This window comes from Monodon monoceros, unplaced genomic scaffold (genome assembly GCF_005190385.1).
Source record: "Monodon monoceros isolate NGI ecotype Baffin Bay Population unplaced genomic scaffold, NGI_Narwhal_1 Super_Scaffold_13, whole genome shotgun sequence".
NCBI lineage: Eukaryota > Metazoa > Chordata > Mammalia > Artiodactyla > Monodontidae > Monodon > Monodon monoceros.
The window spans coordinates 36008367-36032462 of NW_021703769.1; the positions used below are offsets into that span (position 1 = coordinate 36008367).

The 24096-nt window shown below is 39.8% G+C and overlaps 1 protein-coding gene across 1 annotated transcript in view; it reads right to left on the reverse strand.

Moving 5' to 3' along the window:
* The window catches only part of PAK5 (p21 (RAC1) activated kinase 5), a 321017-nt gene extending 305657 nt beyond the window's left edge, over window positions 1-15360 (reverse strand). The window contains exon 1 of the mRNA XM_029221169.1: window positions 15078-15360. The gene's annotated coding sequence lies outside the window, so the exon portion shown is untranslated. The remainder of the gene's footprint in view (window positions 1-15077) is intronic.
* Window positions 15361-24096: the final 8736 nt, after the last annotated feature.

A 24096-nucleotide genomic window follows, 5' to 3' on the forward strand; every position in this document is an offset into this window, starting at 1 on the left:
TCCTAAACCACCTCAACTAATACATTCTCATCAAGGGAACCATCTGGGTTATTTTTGAAATCCCCCTACAGCCTGCTAACTGCCTTCCCAATGTCCATTCCTCACTTCCCGTTGATCAAGTACATTTCAACACCCAGTTAAAATTCACCAACATTTATTGTATACCCACATATAAAGATGACCAAGAATTGTCTCTCTGCCCTCAGCATACCTGTTACACACTCCTTTCTCCATGCAAAACTATTTTTAGTCTGGGATTTCTAGCAAGACCTAGACTCAAAATCACATTTATTATCCATGCCAATAGATATAACTTTTATTTATATTTTGTCCAACTTTCCCTACTTTCACGATATCTGTTCCCTTAAAAATGATCATGGCATGAGCCACATTATTTGGGACACAGAGTTCCATTAATGCCTGGGAGGAGATGACTTACCAACTGGTTCACCAGTGCCCTAAAAGAATGCAATTGCATTACATGGGTAAATGATTTACTCCTGGGGAATACTTTATCCTTTCTGATTCATCACAAGGTCAATTGTAGCCTTACTTCTGTCCCATTTTTCAACATTAGATGCATTTATCAGCTGCATGCTTAATTATCTAAGCCTCCAATTCAGCACCTATAGTTATATTATCTCATCTTTTGGAAATGACGTTGAGTGCAACTTACTCTGGCTCCATGCCCTTTTACCCATCGTACATGTGCTGTCCTTGTCTACACCAATTGATGGTCCAATCGATACACTCTCATTTGGCTAACAAAGGATAGGGTCTTTGACCACAACTTCTGAAAGATCTCTGAAGTTTTGCAGGAACAGGCTAAGGGGACAACAGGTATGGATACAGCGAGCGCTTTTAGTCCATATGCCTATGACTTCCAACTGCCAGTACACAGATACTCACATCACCATCCCAGTGGATGTCTCATGTCCAAAACTAAAATGATTTCTCCCCCAGAACCATACTTCTCCCAGTCTTCCCTTTCTTAACTGAAGACAATTCCATTCTTAGAGTTGTTCAGGCCAAAAACCTTGGCATCATCCTTGACACCTCTCTTTGTCTCCTAACTCATACCCAATCCTGAGGAAACACCGCCTTCAAGATATGTAAGAACTGGGTCACTCCTCACCATTTTCACTGCAACAAGCCTGGTCAACTCATCATCATTTCTCACCTGAATTTACCGCAGCATCTCTCCGCATTCACACTTTACCCCTCTCAAGAGAGGCTAAAGTGACTCCTATAAACTATGTCAGATCCTGACCTCTGCTGAGATATCTCACCAGTGGTTCCCATCATGGTCAGAGAAAAGCCCAAGGTGTCTACTTCTGCCTCTAAGGCCCTACTGGCTCTGACCCCTCACCTCCCTGACCTCATCTTCTTCTGTTCCCGCCCTCATTCACTCTGTCCCAACCACACTGCACTTTCTCAACCAGCCAGGCATCCCACCTGGGAGCCTTTGCCTGGGGCTCCCTCTGCCAGTGATGCTCTTCCAGATGAATCACAGGGTAGTTTACACACGTACTTCCCTCCCCTCCTTCAAATGTCACCTTCTCAATGTGGTCTATCCCAACTCCACCTATTTAAAACTGCACCCCTTCCTGCGGCATCTCAGCACTTCTGATCCCCCTTATCAGCCACTTTTTTCAAAGCACAGATCCCCTTCTGACATTCTATGCATATACTTATGATGTTTATTATTTACTGTCCGTCTCTCCCTGCACAGGAGGAACTTTCATCTCTGTTCACTGATGTGCCCCCACGTGCTTAAGGGCCACCCCAAATAAACACACTAGTGCACAATGAATGCCTGTTGAATGGATGAATAACTAGCTGGGGATGGTCACTGTAATATCTGTTTCCTATTTTTTATCTAGCCTGACAAAAGACAAAGCAGAAGCAAGACACCATCCTAATAGAGAGATCCAATTATTTTTCATTTTAATCCTACCAGTTAAGTGATTAACTTAGGCCTAAGGTTTTCTGTTTTATAGTGACATCTACAGTCATTGCATACCCTGGTCTATGTAGAAAACTGCCCTAAATGAGAGGCAATGTCTGTGCTCTGTGCTTAAAATAAAATTGAGGTCTGGGGAAAAAAAAAATGGAGGGGGAACCACTTTCTAAAGTCTTCTCTCACTCTTCTAGCTCAAGCAAATAAGAACTCTAGGAACGACTCTGGAATTTTCTATCTCGTTTGTTTTTCATTACTTTTTAGTAAGGTATAGGGATATCATTATTCTCAGTTGCCCGAGGTGATTCCAATATTGATTTTGAGATTTTTCCAGCCATTCTATAGAATGCATATCATTTATAAGGTTCTACTTTACTTCTGTGGGTATATTTGCATTCTGAATGTTTTAGATTCTCCAGACGATAATATCCTATGAAATATGATAGCATCCCTTTGAGTTTTGATAATCCCAGCTCCAGCGCAAGCTCAAGACCATATGATTTCTTTTTCCATTTTGGTTTAATTCAAACGAAACAGGAATTTTTTTTTTTTTACAGTCATCCAGTGTTGATAAAACATTGAAAAAGTTAGTTGTTGAAGCCTATTTACCTATGCAAATATTCCCACCAAATACCCCCAAATTCTATCCTCTTGAATAAATTTCATACCAGCACAGGAGGCTTAACTCTAGACTCCTTTTCTAGGATGAAATTTTTTAAATGCGTGTTTCTATATAGATAGATTTCTTTTTTGGCCGCACCGCGGCTTGTGGGATCTTAGTTGCCTGACCAGGGATCAAAGCTGGGCTCTAGGCATTGAGAACACAGAGTCCTAACCACTGGACCACCAGGTAATTCCCAAATGCATCTTTCTAAAATGTCATTCATCTTATAGTTTAAAAAATTGGCTCATATTTTCAGGAAATGGGATGAAGAAGGAACAATATATAAGGCTAAAATGATCCCAAAACATAGAGCAATCCTCTCCTCTAATCCAAAGATTACAAATTCAAAAGGCTTCAAGGACCAAAAGGGTAACACAAACAAGTAAAATGGCCTGATAATACACAGTAGGGAGTGGCAGGGACTGTGGCAAAGTGAAGACTCCAAACATGGTCAGTGTTGCCAAATTTTGTATTTGTGTATGATTTTGTTGTAAGAGAAGCCAGAAATCTGGATTTTTCAGACCAATTTCACACTATGTGTGCCTAACATAACACGTCTAGGCCACAAGACTAGAAACTCTGCTCTAAATTGGCATTGTCAAATGCTTAGTACCTAATAGAATTCACAGTGCTCTCCTATACCTTCCAGTTTTTAAAGGACAGCTCAACTATATTTCACAGATAGTAAAAGTCTCCAGTTGCTGTTCCCTGATTCCTAGTTGTTAGTGGGCTCTTGGCAGTAAGTGTTTCTTTCAACCAGTGTAGACTGCTAATATGCCAACGTAGGTACTGCGGCAGGAACCCAAACAAAAGTAAACACAAACTGCTATCATAGAGACTATCTATATGCTGCCTTTAAAATCCTTGCAGTTATCACCCTAGAATCTTCTATCTCTGGGAATCCTGTCACAAATACATTTGACCAGAAGCCTGAAGAGACCCTGGATCCCACTTTAGGGAACCCCTTGCTTGGACCACTGGCTTTGATTAATTTCCATCCCAAGCCTTCCTGGTTTTCCTCACTTCATAGCGCATCTGTCACTATGGAAACAAGTACCAAAGACTAGGGCATAACTGAATGAAACCTCAGCTTTCAGAATAAAAATCAATTGATGTTCAAGCAGGGGTCACATCACCAACCAAGAATATCTATACCAGGTTTGAGACAATGGAACAATAGTGTAAGTTGCATCTAGTAATCAGGTAATTATTCTTAATGTTTTTCAAGAAGCTCAGTTTATTTACACTATTGTTGGAAAGCTGGCTCCTAGCTTATGGTTTGCTTCATTACTTTATTCAGAATGTCTACTTTATATCCATAACCAATATTAGAATTTGTCTCTATCCAGAAACAGAGAGCATTAATCCTTCCTTCCATGTGTCTTTCTTTTACAAAAAGTAGAAAACAATTACTAGCATACAACTTTTTCTTTTTCTTTTCTTTTTTTTTTTTTTTAAGGAAATGTATTAGATCAGATCATTGCTAGGTTCCATTCCAGAATTTTAAATCATGGAATTACTCTTTTGCATTTGGATTCATTTTTTAGCCTAGGTAACATCCATTCATCCACAAACTAAAAAAGACCTGACCTATGTAGGTATGCATAAAGCTAGGTGCTAGGGACACAAAGTCAAAGAAACAAGGTATCTTCTTTGGAGTTCTCAGTCTAGTACAAGAAAGGAATAAAGTTAGAAAACATCTGCAAAAACATTCTAATGAGTACTTTGAGAGGTTTCCCAGAACCATGTGGAAGAATCTGGAAGGGGAGGGGGGTGGCTGGTAGGAAATTTTCAATGAGAAGCTGATCATCAGATGATAAGATGTTCATTTTGGGGTGGGAATGAAGACAAAGACCAGATCAGAAGCTGACACCATGTCTAACTGAGAGATGATATGGGGAGTGACAGTGGGGCCAGAGAAGGGCACGTTCAAGAAAGTTAAGTTGATGAGATTTAGGGACTCCTTGGGTGTGAGGAGAAGGGAGAATAGAGCCAGCTTGGAGCAGTAAGACAGGACACAATTTGGAGGTAGCTGTTATCTTCAAAACTCTCATAAAGGGTAAAACAAACTACTTTAACTCAAGTTATAAATAATTGTTCTTCAAATATTACTGGAAAAATCTTTTTGTTTCCATATCTCTAAAATCTAGAGAAAAAGAACGTTGTCCTAAAAACCACACAGGAAGAAAGCCCTACATTCAGTTTCTGTAAGATTTTCTTCCCTTTAACTCCCCTCCTCCATCAGTGTTTACATTTTTAGAGGTTAAATTATACCCAGGTAGCAACTGCTCCTACTTTGGAGGAAGAAGCTTTCTTTGAAACAAATGAAGTATAAGTTTTCTACGCTTTCCTTCCAAGAAGCTCTTTTCCTGGGTCAGTAAACTGCAGTGGGGCTAAATTTGGTAAAGGGGCAATTCAGTTGACAGTAAAGAACAATTAGCTGGGAAGTACATTTGCATGACACAAATGACCATCCTTAAAAGCAAAGGTATCATGTTCCATCTAGAAAACAGCTAAAGAGTTTCTTAAATAGCATGTCAAGCTTGAATGTGAATTTGAATATAGAAGTGAAGCTAACAACTGCTGACTCTATCACAGATCTATTTGCGATTGAAGGTGTGAGTGAGGGAGCTCTCCCCCATCCTCCCTCCATCTCCATCTGTAATTTATTAAAAGAGTGATGGAAGCAAAAATGTTGGGATAAAGTCATCTTGATTCAGTGGGACAGTGATATAATGCAGGCTTAGGGATATGAACTGTGCTTTATAGGAAAGACAAAGTGACTCTTCATTGACAATTTACCTTCATCACCAATGACACAAATGGCAATTTCCTTGAAAACTGTTAAGAGGGAATCCCATAACTGACATCTATTTTAAAATGTAAATTAAATTTGCTTTTTATACACGCAACCAAAGATTGATTTCTGGTTTTGATCATAAGGTTAATCATAATACTGAACACATCAAGGCAGTGAATGTCTTTCCCTTCTTTTCCTGAGGAAATTTACATGAACCGAAATGCAAAATCAGAGGATTTGAGAGTCAAAGAGGGTTGATTAATCCAGCGATTCTTAAATTACTGAAGGTTCAAGGACTCCAAACAAAACGTCTTAACTACTGAGTTGCCGTATGCAACAGTCTATAAGGACACTGGATTCAGATGAGGCAGGTTTTGACTCCTCTGCACGACGTTTTGCCTTGAGTAACCTACTTTATAGAGCTCTTATGATGATTAATTAAGATACACAGGTAGGGACTTCCCTGACGGTCCAGTGGTTAAGACTTTGCCTTTCAGTGCAGGGGGTACGGGTGTGATCTCTGGTCACGGAGCTAAGATCCCATGTGCCTCATGGCCAAAAAACCCCCAAAAAACAAAAACATTAAAAAAAAACAGAAGCAATATTGTAACAAATTCAATAAAGACTTTAAAAATTGCCCATATCAAAAAAAAAAAATCTTAAAAGATACACAGGTAAAATACTTGGATGAGGGCTTAACACATCTTGCTCAACATGTTAGCTATAATCACAGGAGTGCAAGCTACTTTTCTTATAATCTACATTGCTGCTGCATGAGTAGCAAATTTTGTGTGTGTCTGTGTACGTGAGTGCATAACTGAGTGTGACCTTTTTAAAACAGTTACCCGAGCAGGCCCAGTCCTAACATTTGAGAGGGCAACAGCACCCATGGACTCTCAATGGCTATATATCTAAATATTTAAATATGATAAATCAAGCTAAAAATTGTTAAATAGGTTCTATCCGCCTAGCCTGATAAATATGTCTCCAAAACAACCTAGAAGCCAGGTTTAAACTTAGAAGACTGAAGTGTGATGAATTGGGAGATTGGGATTGACATATATACACTAATATGTATAAAATAGATAACTAATAAGAACCTGCTGTATAAAAAAATAAAGTTAAAAAAAATTAAAAACGTAGAAGACTGGAATCCCAGGACGTGGCTAAGTAAGTGGATCCAGTCTCCCACCCTGCTGCCTTGCTCTTTCTGCCCTGGACTTGAGGTCCTGGGTGTGGACCATGAGCTCCATCCACACCTCCCACTAATAAACAGTCTTTCCTTGACCCACCTGGGGCCCCGGAGCCTCATGAGAGGGAAAGTCCAAGGTCCCAGCTATGCAAAGCAGGGCACAGTGGGGGCCAAGGTAGCACATGGGCTCTGAGTGGTGCAGGAGGGCTTGGCTGGAAAGGTACCCAGAGGCTGAAGAACACATCAGGTGAGCTCTTTACTAGGCAGTATCCAGGGGCCCCTCTTGGTAATTTAAGATTTCCTCTGTCCTGTTTTTAGTGCAATTAAAGAATAATTACCTTTTTCTTTGCTTTCCATTTGCAAGTCTTCTTTCCTAAGGGAAAAGTTTATAAACAGTTATAAAAGCAATGTGAACGTGAGAATAACCTGAACAACCACAGACATTTCCTATTTATGATGAGACTGATCTATGGGTGATTTTTTAATATTACAAGTCAAAAGTTACTTGAGCCCAGAGCCCAGTATTCACAGTGGACTAAACCCAAACATGACTATAGGACTTGCTCAGTGTAGTATAATTCAGAATAAAAAGAAGCCTGGACTTGTGCTGGGGCCCCATCCATTTCCAAACTGTATCTCTTGCTTCCCCTAAACTGTTTCTTTCGGGTCATCCTTTCACTGGCTCTGGTCTCACCTGAGAATGGTGTCTTCCCTTCAAAAATCCAGCCCATACATGAAGATCAAGTCTGAAAAGCCAGCTTCTTCAGGACATGTCCTGCTAACTCCAGGAGAAAATAGCATCTCCTGTGTGGGGCACCATCGTGCACACTGTACCACAAACCTTGTGTTCCTTGTGATTCTACATTTCAGCAGATGTTCCCTCTGAGGCGGGGAGGTGGGGATGCCTGCTATTCAACCCTGTTTGTCCCCAAGTCCTGGGCTAATGAACATTTTTATTCTTTGTGTTTGGTCTGGCTTGGGTTTGGTTGTTTAGCACCCATACCGTCTTTTTTGATTCTCTCATTGGAAAAAGGGTCATGGGACTGCGAGTCAAGGTGCCTTCCTCTCCCTGATCCCAAGTGAACTGGGGGATGGGGCAGGGGGAAGCTCCAAGTACAAAAAATGGTGGGCTGGGGCCTAGCCTGGGCAAACTGTTCTTGTTTGGAGCCTGTTTCTCTAGTCCGTGATATCTAGACTCTAGAGCTGGCTAGGCTCTGATTTGCTTCCAAGCCTGTTTTTTGCTGCTGGTGGTGGTGGTTTTTGGAGACACCCCCATTCCTGGCAATTCTTTTAGCTATCTGATAGCCTTCTAGTAACTTCTTTTTGCTCCAGTTACAGAGTTTCTTTCACTTGCATGCAAACTAAGAGTCATTGCTGACACACTTGGCAGAGCCCCTGACATAAGACATAATCAATGGATGTCACATAAATGAATCCTTATAACCTAAATGTGTATCGTTGCCATATTTGTAAAACAGTGTTTTTTTCTAACTCACAATATGTTATCACTGACTAAATTTTGAAAAATTCAGAAAGGTATAAAAAATATAAGCCATCCATATTTCTACTGCACAGACAATGCCTAACTTTGGTTTTTTTCCAGTTTTCTATTTTTCTTTTTTTGTGATACGCGGGCCTATCACTGTTGTGGCCTCTTCCGTTGCAGAGCACAGGCTCCGGACGCGCAGGCTCAGCTGCCATGGCTTACAGGCCCAGCCGCTCCGCGGCATGTGGGATCTTCCCAGACTGGGGCACGAACCCGTGTCCCCTGCATCAGCAGGCGGACTCTCAACCACTGCACCACCAGGGAAGCCCTTTTTCCAAATTTTATACGCCTATCTGTGATAATTCTGAAACACATATCATTGTAATGCAGTACTGCATTTGGTTAATTCCAGTTAAAATTGTTGTGAAGGTTGTTCCTTGTTATTACATAATCTTTGCAATGATCACTTTTAATATGTGTCATAGTCTATCACTTGGGGGACTTTAAAATACCTTTAACCCACCCCCAATTTTTTTCTTAATAAATTTTATTTATTTATTTTTGGCTGCATTGGGTCTTTGTTGCTGTGCACTGGCTTTCTCTAGTTGCAGCGAGCGGGGGCTACTCTTCATTACGGTGTGTGGGCTTCTCATTACGGTGGCTTCTCTTGTTGTGGAGCACAGGCTCTAGGTGCGTGGGCTTCAGTATTTGTGGCACATGGGCTCAGGAGTTGTGGCTCGCAGGCTCTAGAGCACAGGCTCAGTAGTTGTGGTGCACGGGCTTAGTTGCTCTGCATCGTGTGGGAATCTTCCGGGACCAGGGCTCGAATCCGTGTCCCCTGCATTGGCATGCGAATTCTTAACCACTGCGCCACTAGGAAAGTCCCCACCCGCAATTTTTATATAGATTGTTTTCAATTTTTTTATTATTTTAGAATATTATAACAAACAATCCTCCATGTAAGTTTTTGTCTGCATCTACTTCCTTAGCAAAAACTAAAAGAAGAAACCAGAGAAACAGTGTGTCAAATAATCTGAACTTTTAAAAGCTTTTGACATATATTTTCAAATTGTTCTCCAAAAAGTTTGTATCATGTAATTCTTCCACCAGTAGTAATGTGAATGTCCTTCTCACTGTGTCCTTGCCAGTACTAAGTATTTTATTTATTTTTATTTATATATACGTATATACATTTTGCTGGTTTAATCCATGAAACATGGCATCGCATTTTTGTTTTAATTTCCATTTCTGTGATTAATTGTAAGGATATTTATTAAATATGTATATTAGCATTTTTCTTTCTTTTTAATTATTCAGATATTTGGGCAATTCTATTTTCTACTTACTGATATCTAAGAGTTCTTCACTGTGATTATTATATTAACTGTTCTGTCATGCTCAGAGACAGAAAATATTTTTCTCCATGATTACTTTTTGCTTTAAACTGTATTTTTTTGCATGCAAAAGTTTAAAATATATTCAAATCTATCTTTTGCTTTATGATTCGTTCCATTAATTTTATATTAAAAAGTCACTGCCCTAAAATTAATACATATTTTCTTCTGGCTTTCTCACCTGGCAGATAAACCTTCCAATTTGGAAAGCTAGTCTAGTGAGTCATGTAAACAGAGGTTCTTAGTTGAATGTTTTCTACATACTTAGCCAATTTCCTTGACTCTTTGGTCAAATATTCCTGTTTCAAAATGCTTTCTCCATCACAGTTCTGTTTCCAAAAACTACCTGAGTCTATTTCCAGACTATTCTATTCCATTGAGCTATCTATTCATTTTTACACCAGTACTATTCTGCTATAATGATTGTAGTTCAATGATCAGATTTATTTTTATTTCTGGAAGGGCAACCCACCCCAACCTCCATATATATTCTTTTGCAAAATTTTCTTGACTAATGTCATACAATTATTCTTCCAGATGAATGTTAGAATCATTTTGACAAATTTTCCCAAATCCCAATGCAATAAAACTATACAATTATGCTGGAAAAATAACCATATCATAATATCTATCTTTCTATCCAAGAATAAGTCATGTTTTCATTTGTTTGTTTCTTATTTTATGTGTCTGAGTAAAATTTTATAGCTTTCCTACGTGAGTCCTTAGATTTTTTTTTCCAAGTATTGATATTTTATGTACATTTCCTATTCTTCTTAGATAATATATATTTTTGTAGATTCATGAACAGAGTCATTTTCTACTGTATTTTTTAGTTGGTAAATACTGGCATTGGAGGTAATCCTTGATTTCTGAACATGTATTTTATAACCAACCACTTTACTGACCTCTCTTATTAGTTTCTTTAGGTTTTAATTGACTCAACTGTATATCCATTGCTTTTAAACAAAATCAAGATACAGTGTCTGATTTCTTCCTTGTGTAGGTAAAAAGTAATACATAAGCATATTCATTAAATGATACTTTTATTTATTTTTACAAATCACCTATTATGCAACTACTAAAATGACATGAAATTGAGGCCACCCTAGAAATACAAAATATAACCTGTGTTCCCATGTTGAACCACCTTCATTTCCCTCAGGTACTCAGTCTTGCTATTCAAAACTACCAAAAAGGGCTCTAAATGAGAGAGGTTAAGTCAATTCTCACTTGGATTAAACAGGACAGATAAAACAATTCAGCTGGTGATTAAGAATTTTGACAACTGTGGAAGACAAAGAAACACACCAGGAACCTGTTTTCACATAAAGAGCAATTTGTCTCTTATTTTTAACCCCAGAGACAATAGGCAGGATAATTTTTAAAGTAGAACAGAGTCCACCTAGATATATTCAGAAAGCAACTGCATGCACTTCTATATATGAGCAGATTCTTTTTTACCCAGAGAAGCATAAGTTTCCTATTTTGAAAGATCAGGATAATAGTATTTAATTATTAATTCATCAAATATTTGTTTTGCATCTAATTTGGGTTCTGTATTACTGGGAAAGACTGGAGAGCCATCTGTAGTAATGAGTAGGAATAGGGATGAAAGAGAACCTGGCATATAACAAAAGCTCAATATATAATATTATTAATTATTATTATTACACATCAGGATTATTTATTGTTACTATTAATCTCTAGAAGGCTAAAAGTCTGGTTCACCACTGTCTTCCTAGGGCCTAGCATGGAAAATGTAAATGTCCAACAAATATTTGGGAAATTCTGTTGACTGACATTTTTACAAAAGCCTCAGTTGCCAGAAAATATTTTGACTCAATTCTTAACTTCCCACTTAAAATCAATTCTTCGAAGATGCATTTGTTAAAGCCAAGAAAAAGTCAGAATGAGGTTCTAAATTGCTCTTTTTATATAAGTAGTAAAGAAAAAGTTTCTAAAAAATCGTATCTTTAAATTGGCACAGAAAAATGCTGTGAGGAGGAGTATTCATTCCTTCACTCATTCACCATTTAGTAAGCATCTTCTACATGAAAGACACAAAACAAAAGGCCATCACAGAGCTTACAGACATTAAATGAATGGCCAAAGAAATAAATAGGAAACTGCAAATTGAGGTAAGTGCTATGGAAGAAAAGTAGAAAGGTGATGATAGATTTGGATTGGTGAGGAGAGGAGATCAAGGAGGCCCAAAGGGGAAGTAGAGCTTGGACTGGCAAAGTATAGGGGGAAGTGCTTGGGATGTTCAAGAAACAGGTCAGTATGACAGAAGTAAGTAGAAGAGATGCCGAAGATGAGGCCAGCCAAGTCCCCAAGGCTCCAAGAGTCTCTGGAAACTGTCCCAGGTACATGAATGCATCTTATGCAGGGGACTGACATGATTCTATCTGTTCTGGATAAAGGATTGGAGGGGCCAAGCAGAGAACCAGGAGTCTTGTTAGAAAGTTATACTGGTGGACCAAGTGAGAGAAGACAACTTGAAGTTTGATGGTGGTGGCAGTGGGGATGGAAAGAAGAATCTATCAAGATTTTAGAGATATATGTAGAAGACAGAATTTGCAAGAATTTGTGATAGTTTTTGATATGGAGTACAAAGGGAATAGAGGTATCAGAGATGATTCTTGAGTTTCTGGCAACTCCATGGACAGTGGTGCCATTTACCAGGATAAGAAAGATTAGAAAGGTGTTAAGATTGGGGTATTTTTGTTACTGCTGTTATTTTTGTTGTTTAATATGGTTTTCTGCTCTTTGTTTGCATTGCGTTGGTGGGGTAGCAAAAAGGGAGGAAGGCAAACATTAACAAATCCATTTGGGACAGGGTATGTCAGGTGTGTTACCTGTACAAGATTGAAACCCTGGATTGACTTGGTTTCCAGACAAGTGACATTTGTATAAATGAGATACCTTTGAATGCTGCTCTTCCCTACCATGTTTGGGTATACAAAACCTCAAATATGTTAGCTGAATTAAATAAGCTTTAAAGTCTTTTCTGAACCCATGCTATTTTACCTTTACATCCTGCTGGTAGGCTGACATAATACTAATATTGTCATTAAATATAGATAATAGGGTGTACCAGGCTGAATAGTGTCCGCCCCCCAAATTCATACCTAACCGGAACCTAAAAATGTGACCTGATTAGGAAATAGGGTCTTTGCAGATGTAATCAAGTTAAGATGAGGTCACACCAAATTAGAGGGGCCCTAAATCCAATATGAATCCAATACAAATGGTGTCCTTATTTACAGAAGGGGGAACTCCACCATGTGAAGATGGAGGCAGAAATTAGAGTTATGCTGTCACAAATCAAGGAATACCTGCGTCTGCCAGAAGCTGAGGGAAGCCAGAGACGATCCTCCTCTTGAGGCTTCCGAGAGAGCATGGCCTTGCCTAAACCTTGCTTATGGACTTGTAGTCTCCAGAACTGTGAGAGAATGAATTTCTGCCGTTTTAAACCCTCTAGTTTTTGGTAATTTGTTATGGCAGCCCCAGGAAACTAATACAGTTAGGAAGATTACATGTTTGAACTTGTCTAGCTTAATACAGGGCACAGAGTACAGGCTAAACAAACCTCCATTTCCCTTCCTCTTATAATGATCACCACCATTGGTTGTGCTTTAGATTATGAGTAATCCACACACCTACCCATTTAAGTCTTAAGGTTAAGTCTTACTAGTTCTAGACTTGTTTTACAGATGAGGAAACTGAGGCTTGGGAAAGTTAAATAACTTGCCCAAGATCACAGAGCTAAATATGAAAGCGTCAGAGCTCAAACTCAGCTGTCTCATCACCAAGGTGACTAGGCAGCCTAGAACACCTGCCTCTTACACCTGCAACATTTTAGCAAAATAGCAAAGTGAAGGAGCGGGGGGAGGCACAGTCATACTGTTTTCAGTGCCTGCAATTAAAACTCATATTTATTAGCAAAACAACAAGTTCAGGGACCTAGTACAATCAGTCTCTACCCATTCACAGAGGAGCACAAAAAACGTCATTATAAGAGCAATTCTATCAATGAATTTGCCATCAACTTCTACTGCTTCCATTAGCAGTGCGTCTGCTTTGCACATATGTATTCCAAGTCAAGGTATTATCATCAGACTGGACATTTATGGCTTTACTTTAATTAAATGCATTTTATTCTAGCATCTCCCATTTCATTTTGATGATACTAACTCATTCTTGCCACCTAAGGAGCCCATAAAAATAAATACTGTAAGTACAGAGGGAAGTGTCTCTAAACTTCAGATGTCGCAGATGTCCATCCCTTAAATTATAAAGCAAAAAATAAAAGCAGATTCTAAATTTACCTTTCCTCCCTAACTCAGTGAGTTGTTGGGCTGAATAAAACAGACATACAAATGTAAGGTGCAGAGCTGTTATTATGGGGTGTCAATTTCATAGAATTCTAGTGTAGGAGGGACTTCTAAAGAGTGGTCTAGTCCATCTGGACTCAGGTTAACATAGTATCTACCTAACCCCAGAAAGGAAAGGGATGCACTGAGAGGTTTTGTGAGTTACCTAAGACCCTATGGCTATTTCTTGGTCGAACCCTGTGGAATGCCAGGTTTCCTGATTTCCCCAAAAGTGTATTCTGCCTTCCAAACTGTCATTAACTATTAACGATGACACTTTCCTCTGGCTTTGTGCCAACTTTTCTTTTTTTAATTAATTTGGCCTTAAAAAAAAAAAAAAAGATCAGCATAGAAAACCCCAATGCTTCAAATTCCCTTAATTGATACCTAATGTTGAATTGCCTCGCGTCCCAGGTTTAAAGCTCCAGATACACACACATGGGTTTAAGAAAGGCGAACATGCTTCTCCTTCAAACTGGGCACTGATGATCTCTGGACTTTTCAAGTTTACCCTCCAGGAGGTCGACATCGCAGGCAATTTTGACAAGAGTTTGGATCCTAGATTCTCTTCCACGCTTTGTCCACACCCGTGCCCACGAGCAGAAGTTCTCTCTCTCCATTACAACCCACCACGCGCACACACGCATACACCAAGGCAAGTAACAAAGGAAAACACAGCCCCATAAAGGCTCAGCTATTGCATCCTCCAGTCTACACCTGCCAAGAGACAAAAACCAAATGGGAATCCTGCCCTGGCAATATGTCCAACACTTCTCGGGGGAAGCAGGCACCCTGGCACCCCCCGGGCGTGCGCGGCTGTATACACAAAGAACTGGTGCTGGGCTTGCCAGCGGTCCGGGGGACCAGTGCACTCCCAGGACTGGTATCGGGGATTCTCCCCCACGCCCTCCTGCCCAGCAGAAAAGAACTACCCTTTATTTGACCCATAGAGAGCCCAGGCTGGATGGCAGCGCATGGGTGTGGGGGGCGGGGGGGGGCGTCCCCGGATCCTTTTCCTCCAGCCAGCCGGTCCCCAGCCTTTGGCATCTCCTAGGAGATGCACAATTGCGCGCTGTCACAGACGTCCGCTTCTCATCCTCTCCCGGCAAACCAAGATGCCCGGGTCCCAGCCGTGCGCATCCCCGCAAGCGCCCGTCCCCGCGCCCGTATCCACCCAGGCAGCCCCGCCAGGCGCGCCTGCCTACCTGGTTGCTGGCTGTCAGCGCGGCGGCGGTGCCTCATCCCCTTCTCCTCCTCGGCTTCTACAACGCTCGGAGCGCCATGTTCCGAGTCTCCCCGGGCGCACGCCGGGCAACTACTACAGGCAGGGTAGGGGCAAGGGGGGCGGGGGCCAGCGGGAGGGGGTGGGAGGCTAAGCCAAAGCTTTCTACTCTCCACGCAAGCCTCCCCCAGCTACTGAGCATGCCCAGCTGCCTGGCTTAGCACTAGGAGGACTTTCCAGGAGCGCACGCAGCTGTTCCGGGTTTTCGTGGCAGCCGGCTGGAGGCAGGCGGTAGCAGCTGCGGGGTGTGGGGGTGGAGAGGGGTCGGGGGGAGGGTCGGGGGAGTGTCTCCACGTCGCGGAGCTCCGAGCTGGAGAAAGCCGCCTTTCGCCCATCCGCTCACACTTCGCCTCTGCCCTCCTCGGCCCGGCAGCTCCTGCACGCCTCCTCCCCACACACCCCGGGTTTGCAGAAATTTTGTGCAGGACCAAAGCTGAGCTATGCTTAAGGGGAGAGCAAAGGGAGGAGGGGCGGGGCTGAGAGGCAGATCCTTCCGCTAGCCTCATTGCTATCACCTGGACCCGTGCTTCTCAAACTTCAAGGTGCCTAGGAATTAAAATGCATATTCGGATTCAGTTGGTCTGGCCTGGGGTCTGAGATTCTACTGGCCAAACAAGCTCCCAGGCGACGCTGATGCCGCTGGTCCTCCGACCACACCGAGCAGCAAGGATCGAGAGAATCCCTCTCTCTGTGACCTCTGAGTGGCCCTCTTTCAGTCAGCCACCCCAGAAACGTTCGCTGGCACCCACAGAGGCCCCTCCTACCTACAGACGGTTTGGCACCTAACAAGTGAAGATGCCCTCGGGATGTTGTGCCCACCCGGGAGGTATCTCAGTAGGGCTGGGGTCTGAGTGCCCAGCACAAACTGGCTACTTTCTGACTTAGAATTTCAGGCTTAGGGGAAGCTGGACTTGTCCAAGCTGACTTTGCTAGTTGGGTAGCAAACTAGTTGCTAGTTGAGCCTCTACTCAAGTCTGAAGCAGCCTGCCTTGACTGTCCCCTGCCTTTCCTGATATGGGACAAAAGCTCAGACTGGGCATCAAAGTGTCAGTTTATTGTACGTGTAATGGTAAGGCTGGGCTTGCCCAATTAAGAAGACTGACAGAGCATAAGAATAGGGCATTTATGTACCAAGAGATGACAGTGCTTTCTGATGAGTGATGTTTGGATTGAAGATTGCAAAGATACCTTGCGGTTCATCTTAAATCCCTCGCTTGCCCACTCCCTTCCCAACCCCTGAAGGCTCCAACATCTTTAAGAATATTTACTATACAGGCTACAATGAGAGAGATTCACAAAACCAGTCGTGCATTTTCAACCTCGGAAATGAAGAATTCACGCCCTTTTCTGTCCTTAACTGCCCCAGTAATACCCTCAGAAGCTAGCGATACGGTATCTGATCCCACAACTGGATAGCAGATTAAAAATAAAGGTTTGTATCTGTGGGTACCCTGTTACACTCAATAACTCTCAACAGTTTTCTAGTTAATGGTACAATATTTATCATTTCCCTCTTGCTTGTTTCCCATTTGCTCAGTACCCTCTGTGTAGTAGCTGTCATATCAAAACAGGAACCATATGATAAATGGATGATTATTTCTCTCCCTCAATATTCCTATGTATAAAGGAGAAATATGTCCTGGTATATCATACCCTGTTTTTCTGTTTAAAGGAATAGGAGTCTCTAAATCCAACTCTTTATTTTCTAAGTCACACACATAGCCCTAACTACCCACCTACCACCCCCACTCCCACTCCCACAATTATTTGCATAAATATTTCTGTTTTTTACTTTCTTGTATGTGTTCTTGCACAGATGCAAAACCCATAAATTATAGAGGTGTTCTTCATTTGTGATTGATTGGTATCAATCAATTAAAATTTTGCTTTGAAATATTGAACTTCACTGACTTAAACTATCTTTCCTGTCCTACATAAAGCTTGTGTTTTTGTGGTTGTGTCTACTGGTTAAATACTATGATTATTGTTAGTTGCCTCAAATTCATTTAGGAGTTATGCAAGGTAAACATTCTAAATGAATAGTAATACTCTTTCTGTAAACACTGCATTGCACTAGATCCTAGGGGTTTTCTTTTTATACAGACAATGACATTTCTTGAGAGTTTAGCAGGCAAGATACTAAGGACCAACACTGGTGGGTGGGAGATATAGGGGGCAGGGATGGGTAGAGGTAGAAGTCAAGCTATAAATAGGCCAGTAACAGCCTTGGGCCCTCCAGGGAGCTCTGGAGCTAGGATGACCCTTCAGAGTTGTCCTGAGTTGGTTTGAGTTGTCCAGTCCTTTATATACTAACATTAATTACTGAGTTTGAGCTGCCTTGCAAGGGACTTGAACTTGAGACAAGGCAGCTCCCTGAAGCTGAGACAATCCCTGAAGAAGAGAACAGCTGGACGCCTTCTTCTGGCAGTAGTTCCACAGCTGGAGTAACAGGTCTTTTATTTAAGGGGATCTGGGGAATACGTTACTTTGTCCACTACACACTAATACATTTATTGACTATATCAATTTTGAATACACAAACTAGGACTGCACTAATTTGTCAGAGGGATTCCAAAATTTATTTTTAAATAGGTAATAGACTTTCTCCAATGCTCAGTACTAAAAGTTGGAAAATAACCTGTAATCAGCAATTGGGAGTTGTTGGAGGAGGTAATTGAGAGGACACGACCTCAGGTCGACCCCTAAGCTGGATCTGGATGACCAGAGGCTCCTCACCCCCTCTCATGCCCTTGAAATGTACACCCTTCCCACTGTTCCCACAGTGGGAGCCAGTTCTAAGAACACATGAGAGAAAATGTATTGTTGGGACCATCAGAATGGGGTATTTGACTGAACCTGAAACCTCACCTCATAAGGGACTCGAACCCACAATCTTCCAACTGAAACCACACAACTCATCTCAGGACTTACTGAAGCTCAGTTTCTTTAAGTCTGGCCGCAGAAAGAATTCAGTGAGAGGCAAAAAGTGATAGGTAAGAAGTAGATTTATTTCACATAAATCACAGCAACATCTTTTTTGACCCACCTCCTAGAATAATGAAAATTAAAACAAAAATAGACAAATGGGACTTAATTAAGCTTAAAAGCTTTTGCACAGCAAAGGAAACCATAAATAAGACAAAAAGACAGCCCTCAGAATGGGAGAAAATATTTGCAAACGAGGCAAATGACAAAGGATTAATCTCCAAAATATACAAGCAGCTCATACAGCTCAATATCAAAAAAAAATAAACAACCCAATGAAAAAATGGGCAGAAGACCTAAATAGACATTTCTCCAAAGAAGACATACAGATTGCCAAGAGGCACATGAAAAGATGCTCAACATCACTAATTATTAGAGAAATGTGAATCAAAACTACAATGAGGTATTACCTCACACCAGTCAGAATGGCCATCATCAAAAAATTTACAAATAATAAATGCTGGTTATAAAGCAGAAACCAACACACCATTGTAAAGCAACTATACTCCAATAAAGATGTTAAATAAATAAATAAATAAATGCTGGAGAGGGTATGTGGAGAAAAGGGAACCCCCATACACTGTTGGTGGGAATGTAAATTGATACAGCCACTATGGAGAACAGTATGGAGGTTCCTTTAAAAACTAAAACTAGAACTACCATATGACCCAGCAATCCCACTACTGGGCCTATACCCAGAGGAAACCATAATTCAAGAAAACACATGCACCCCAATGTTCATAGCAGCACTATTTACAATAGCCAGGACATGGAAGCAACCTAAATGTCCATCAACAGAGGAATGGATTAAGAAGATGTTGTACACATATACAATGGACTATTACTCAGCCATAAAAAGGAATGAAACTGGGTCATTTGTAGAGATGTGGATGGACCTACAGAGTGTCATACAGAGTGAAGTAAGTCAGAAAGAGAAAAGCAAATAATGTATAATAATGCATATATGTGGAATCTAGAAAAATGGTATAGATGATCTTATTTGCAAAGCAGGAATAGAGACACAGATGTAGAGAACAAATGTATGGATACCAAGGGGGAAAGGAGTGGGGTGGGAGGAATTGGGAGACTGGGATTGACACATATACATTTTAAGTGAATTTTTTTTTTTTTTTTTGCGGTACGTGGGCCTCTCACTGTTGTGGCCTCTCCCGGTGCGGAGCACAGGCTCTGGGTGTGCAGGCTCAGCGGCCCATGGCTCACGAGCCTAGCCGCTCCGCAGCATGTGGGACCCTCCTGGACCGGGGCACGAATCCGTGTCCTCTGCATCGGCAGGCGGACTCTCAACCACTGCGCCACCAGGGAAGCCTGACATATACATTTTGATACCATGTATAAAATAGACAACTGATGGGAACATACTGTACAGCACAGGAAACTCTACCTAATGCACTGTGGTAAGTAAATTGGATGGGAAGTCCAAAAGGGAGAGGATATCTGTATATGTATGGCTGATTCATTTTGTTGTGCAGCGGGTTAATACAACATTGTAAAGCAACCATACTCCAATAAAAATTAATTTTTAGAAAAGTAGATTTATTTAGAGAGATACACACTCCATAGAGAGAATGTGGTCTGTCTCAGAATGTGAGAGCTGTGCCGGGGTGCGGGGGGTGGTTAGTTTTTAAAGGGCTGGGTAATTTCATAGGCTAACGAGTGGGAGGAATATTCCAACTACTTTGGGGAAGGGTCAGGGATTTCCAGGAATTGGGCCACTCCCCACTTTTTGGCCTTTTGTGGTCAGCCTTGGAACTGTCATGGCACCTGTCTGTCATTTAGATGCTAATGCATTGCAATGAACGTATAATGAGGCTCAAGGTCCACTGGAAGTCCAATCTTCTGCCATCTTGGGCCTAATTGTTTCTAACCATTTTATGTCATGTCCTCAATGGTTATTCTTTTAAAGGTTGTGCCCTGCCCCCTCCCCTCCTGTCTCAAACCCAGATAAGGCCTCTATATAAACTTTTAAGATTCTGGTGGTCTAGTACAGATTTCTGCTCATCTTGCCGTGCCCAAGACAAGCCTCGTATGTAAATTCCCTTGGTTTTTAAACTTGCCACCTACTAATCTTAATAATCTGGACTACTCTGCCCCTTTTTTCAGTCTCTACTTGCCCACGGGGGTTGGGGGGGGACAGTTTCAGATTTCACCCAAGAAGTCCCCTTGTTGGGAACAAACAGGAGTATATTGTCTCTTTAAGTATCTGGCTCTGTACATTTTTTGTATGTGAAATTAATCTCTTAATCTGGCATGTATTCATTCTCTAATATTTAAGACATTGTTTTGTCTACTATCAAAATCTATATTTGCAATTTGTAATTTTGGAAGGGAAAATAACTGTTAAATAATAACTAGAAGTTTGTGGGGTTTTAATATAATAAAGCTACCTACTAGTGAATATTTCATGAGAAACTAAACCAACTTTATTAACAAAAACCATGAAAAGATATACCTGAGAGGTAGAGAACCTAGTAAATTATTGGTTGAGAAAGATGTTTAAGAGAGCACTCTGGAATCAAGGTTCAGACTGCCCCAGCTCACTCTTTACCCTCACTCTTTATTCATCAGCAGATTGCTAGAATCCTTCAAAGCTGAATCACGATTATAAAGGAACCAGCATGGATTCCAGAAAGGAACCAGACATGTGCTTAGATAATGGGGTGAGGGGGGGTAGGGAAGAATAGGGGATGGAAATGAATGTTTAAAAGAACATAAATAAAAAGAAGAATATGCATCTGAAGAATTACTCCCAGGAAACAGAACAAAAGTTCAAATAATATTTCCCCAATGTTCTAAAGTAACGAAAGATAATATGATCTAACAAAAAAAGGAAAAAAAAATTAAGAAATACAAGGGTTTAAAGAAGAGACAACATGACCAAAATGAAAGGGAAACTGGCAGAGTTCAGGGTGAAATAAAAAGGAAATTATTAAACTGTTCAAAAGATTTTAAAAAGTAGGAAATAAGACTAAACACAACTGAAACCCAGTGATAGATGGACAATTCTTGACTACAAAAAAAAAGAAAGAAAAGAACATAAAACCAATTGTAGGAAAATTATATAGAAGTCAAACAAAGGAGATCTAACACATGTACACATGTAGGCTTGAACCAGCTTGCAAGAGCTGATTAGACATACCTGTTCCTAACTCCATTTTCAATAACATCACATTGGTAGTTTAAAATTAACCATTGTGGGAGTATTTACACCACATAAATTGACAGACACTGCACATCAGAGGTTTTTGTTTGTTTATTTTCATTTACCAGAATACCAGTTTTTACAACCTTCACTGAGGAAAAACAAAAACAAAATGAAAGAAAACAAACAAAAACAGAATAAAATGGAATAGACAAATTAAAGAAGTAATAGAAGCTAATTTCCTGAAATAAAGAGTCTTAAATCTGCTGAACAAAAGAACACACTTGAAATAGACTCTGGTGAAGTTATAGAATTTCAAAGGCAAATAATCTGTGGTGCATCCAGGCCGAAAAGGTAATTAACATACAAGAAAAGGAAAATCAGGCTGCATTAGATTGCTTCACCGAATCATATAATGCCTGAGGGAATGTGCTGAGGGAAAGAAACAGTGACCCAGGAAGGTGTGTTTTGCCTAGTCAGGCTGTTCTTCAAGTTTTCAAGGCAAGAGTCAATTGTTCCCAAACATAAAGCACATTAGGATATATAGTAGATATAAACCTTAAACGGACAAAAAAAAAAAAAAAAAACACTTCATCATGAAATTCACCCAACAAAGAGATAAATTTAAAAATAAATCTTAAGAACAGTGAAGCCATGATCAAATGGGACAATGATAATCATATCTATTTTAAAATAAATCTAAGACTGAAAATTATGTGTCCTCATTTTCCTTAGCAAGAGGTCAATGGATATTATTAATGTTGAAGCATACAGGTATATATGCTTCATATATACCTGATATATATAAGAGATATATATGTATATCATGTACAAAAAAACTACCTCCAGTTTCATCATGACTTTTCAGAGTCTGTTTTTCTTGTCTTTAAGGAAATATTTTAAAAGCTTATCTCTCTTGTGAAAAAAACATTTTTCTGAAGTTTAGAAAATACTATAGGAACACTTCAGTTTCTTTTCCTTTTATTTTTAAATTTGATTTTAATAAGATTAAATGTAATTTAGTTTTAAAATAACAAATGTAGTACCATCCATATATAAAAAACACATCTTTCAGTTTATCTTACTTATTACAACCTTATGCTTTTATCTCTCTCTCTACAGGAAGATTTGTGGAATATTATAAACCAAGAAATATTTCTGATGGAAAGATTTTGGTTGTTTATATAATTTCTCCTCTATATTTTTCAGAACTGTTTGAAATTTTTAATAATGAATGCATATATTTTAAAAACAAGTCATTATTCTTCTCCAAAAAAAATCTCAAAATACATTTCCTTTTTGTGACATCAAAACATTGTAAAATATAAAAATAGAATGAGATAGATAATTTAAATTAGTCTAGATTAAAATAATTTATTTAGACAAAAATAAAGAGAAGACATAAATCACCAGTATCAGGAATGGAATAGGGGATATAACTACAGATTCTGCAGCCATAAAAAGGAAAATAGGCAAATGCTTTGAACAACTTTATGCTCATAAATTCAACAACTTACAAGAAGTGGGCAATACCACACACTACCAAAAAACCTCAACCAAGATGAAATACATACTCAAAATAGTTTTTAAAAATTAATATTTTATTAAAATAATCATTAATAAAAATTGAATTCATACTTCAAAAGCTCTCCAAAAAGAAATCTCCAGGCCTGGATGGTTTCATTGGAGAAAACTACCAAAAATATGAAGAAGAATTAACACCTCTTTTACACAATCTCCTCTAGAAAATAGGTGATAGCACTTTCCAACTTATTTTATAAGGCCAGTATTACCCTGATACTAAAACTAAACAAACACAGTAGGGAGAAAAAGATAACCAACAAATTGCAGGCAAATATGTTTTATGAACTTAGATGCAAAAATCCTCAAAAAAATTTACCAAATCAAATCTTACAATGTATACAAATAATTATACATGGTGATCAAGTGAAATTTTCCCCAGGGATGTAGGGATGGTTTAACATTAAAAAATAAATTATTGTAATCCACTATACTAACAAACTCAAAAAGAAAAATAATATAATTTTATCAATTGATGCAGGAAAACTATGACAAATCTAACACACATTCATGATTAAAAAGTCTTAGCAAATTAGGAATGGGGGGATTACCTCAACTTTATTTTTAAAAAATCTACAAAAAATTCTCCAGCTAACATCAAAGTCAATGGTGAAAGACTAAATGCTTCCTCTCTAAGATGTAGAACAAGGTTAGTGTGTCTGTTTACACAAGTCTTACTCAACATAGTACTAGAAATTCCAGCCACAACAATGAGGCAAGAAAAACAAAAGACAATGGATTGCAAAGGAATAAATAAAAATGTCTCTATTTGCAGATGACATGATGGTCTACATAGAAAATGCCAAAGACTCTACTAATAAAGTTCAGCAAGATTTCAGGGTGCAAAATCTACATACAAATGCCAATTCTATTTCTGCATGCATGCAGAAAATGAAATTTAAAACACAATACCCAGGGCTTCCCTGGTGGTGCAGTGGTTGAGAGTCCGCCTGCTGATGCAGGGGACACGGTTTCGTGCCCCAGTCCGGGAAGATCCCACATGTCGTGGAGCGGCTAGGCCCGTGAGCCATGGCCACTGAGCCTGCGCATCTGGAGCCTGTGCTCCGCAATGGGAGAGACCACAACAGTGAGAGGCCCGTGTACTGCAAAAAACAAAACAAAACAAACACAATACCATTTACAACTGCTCCAAAGAAAAGGAAATACTTAGGTATACACTTAACAAAACATGTACAAGAGCTGTATGCTGAAAATT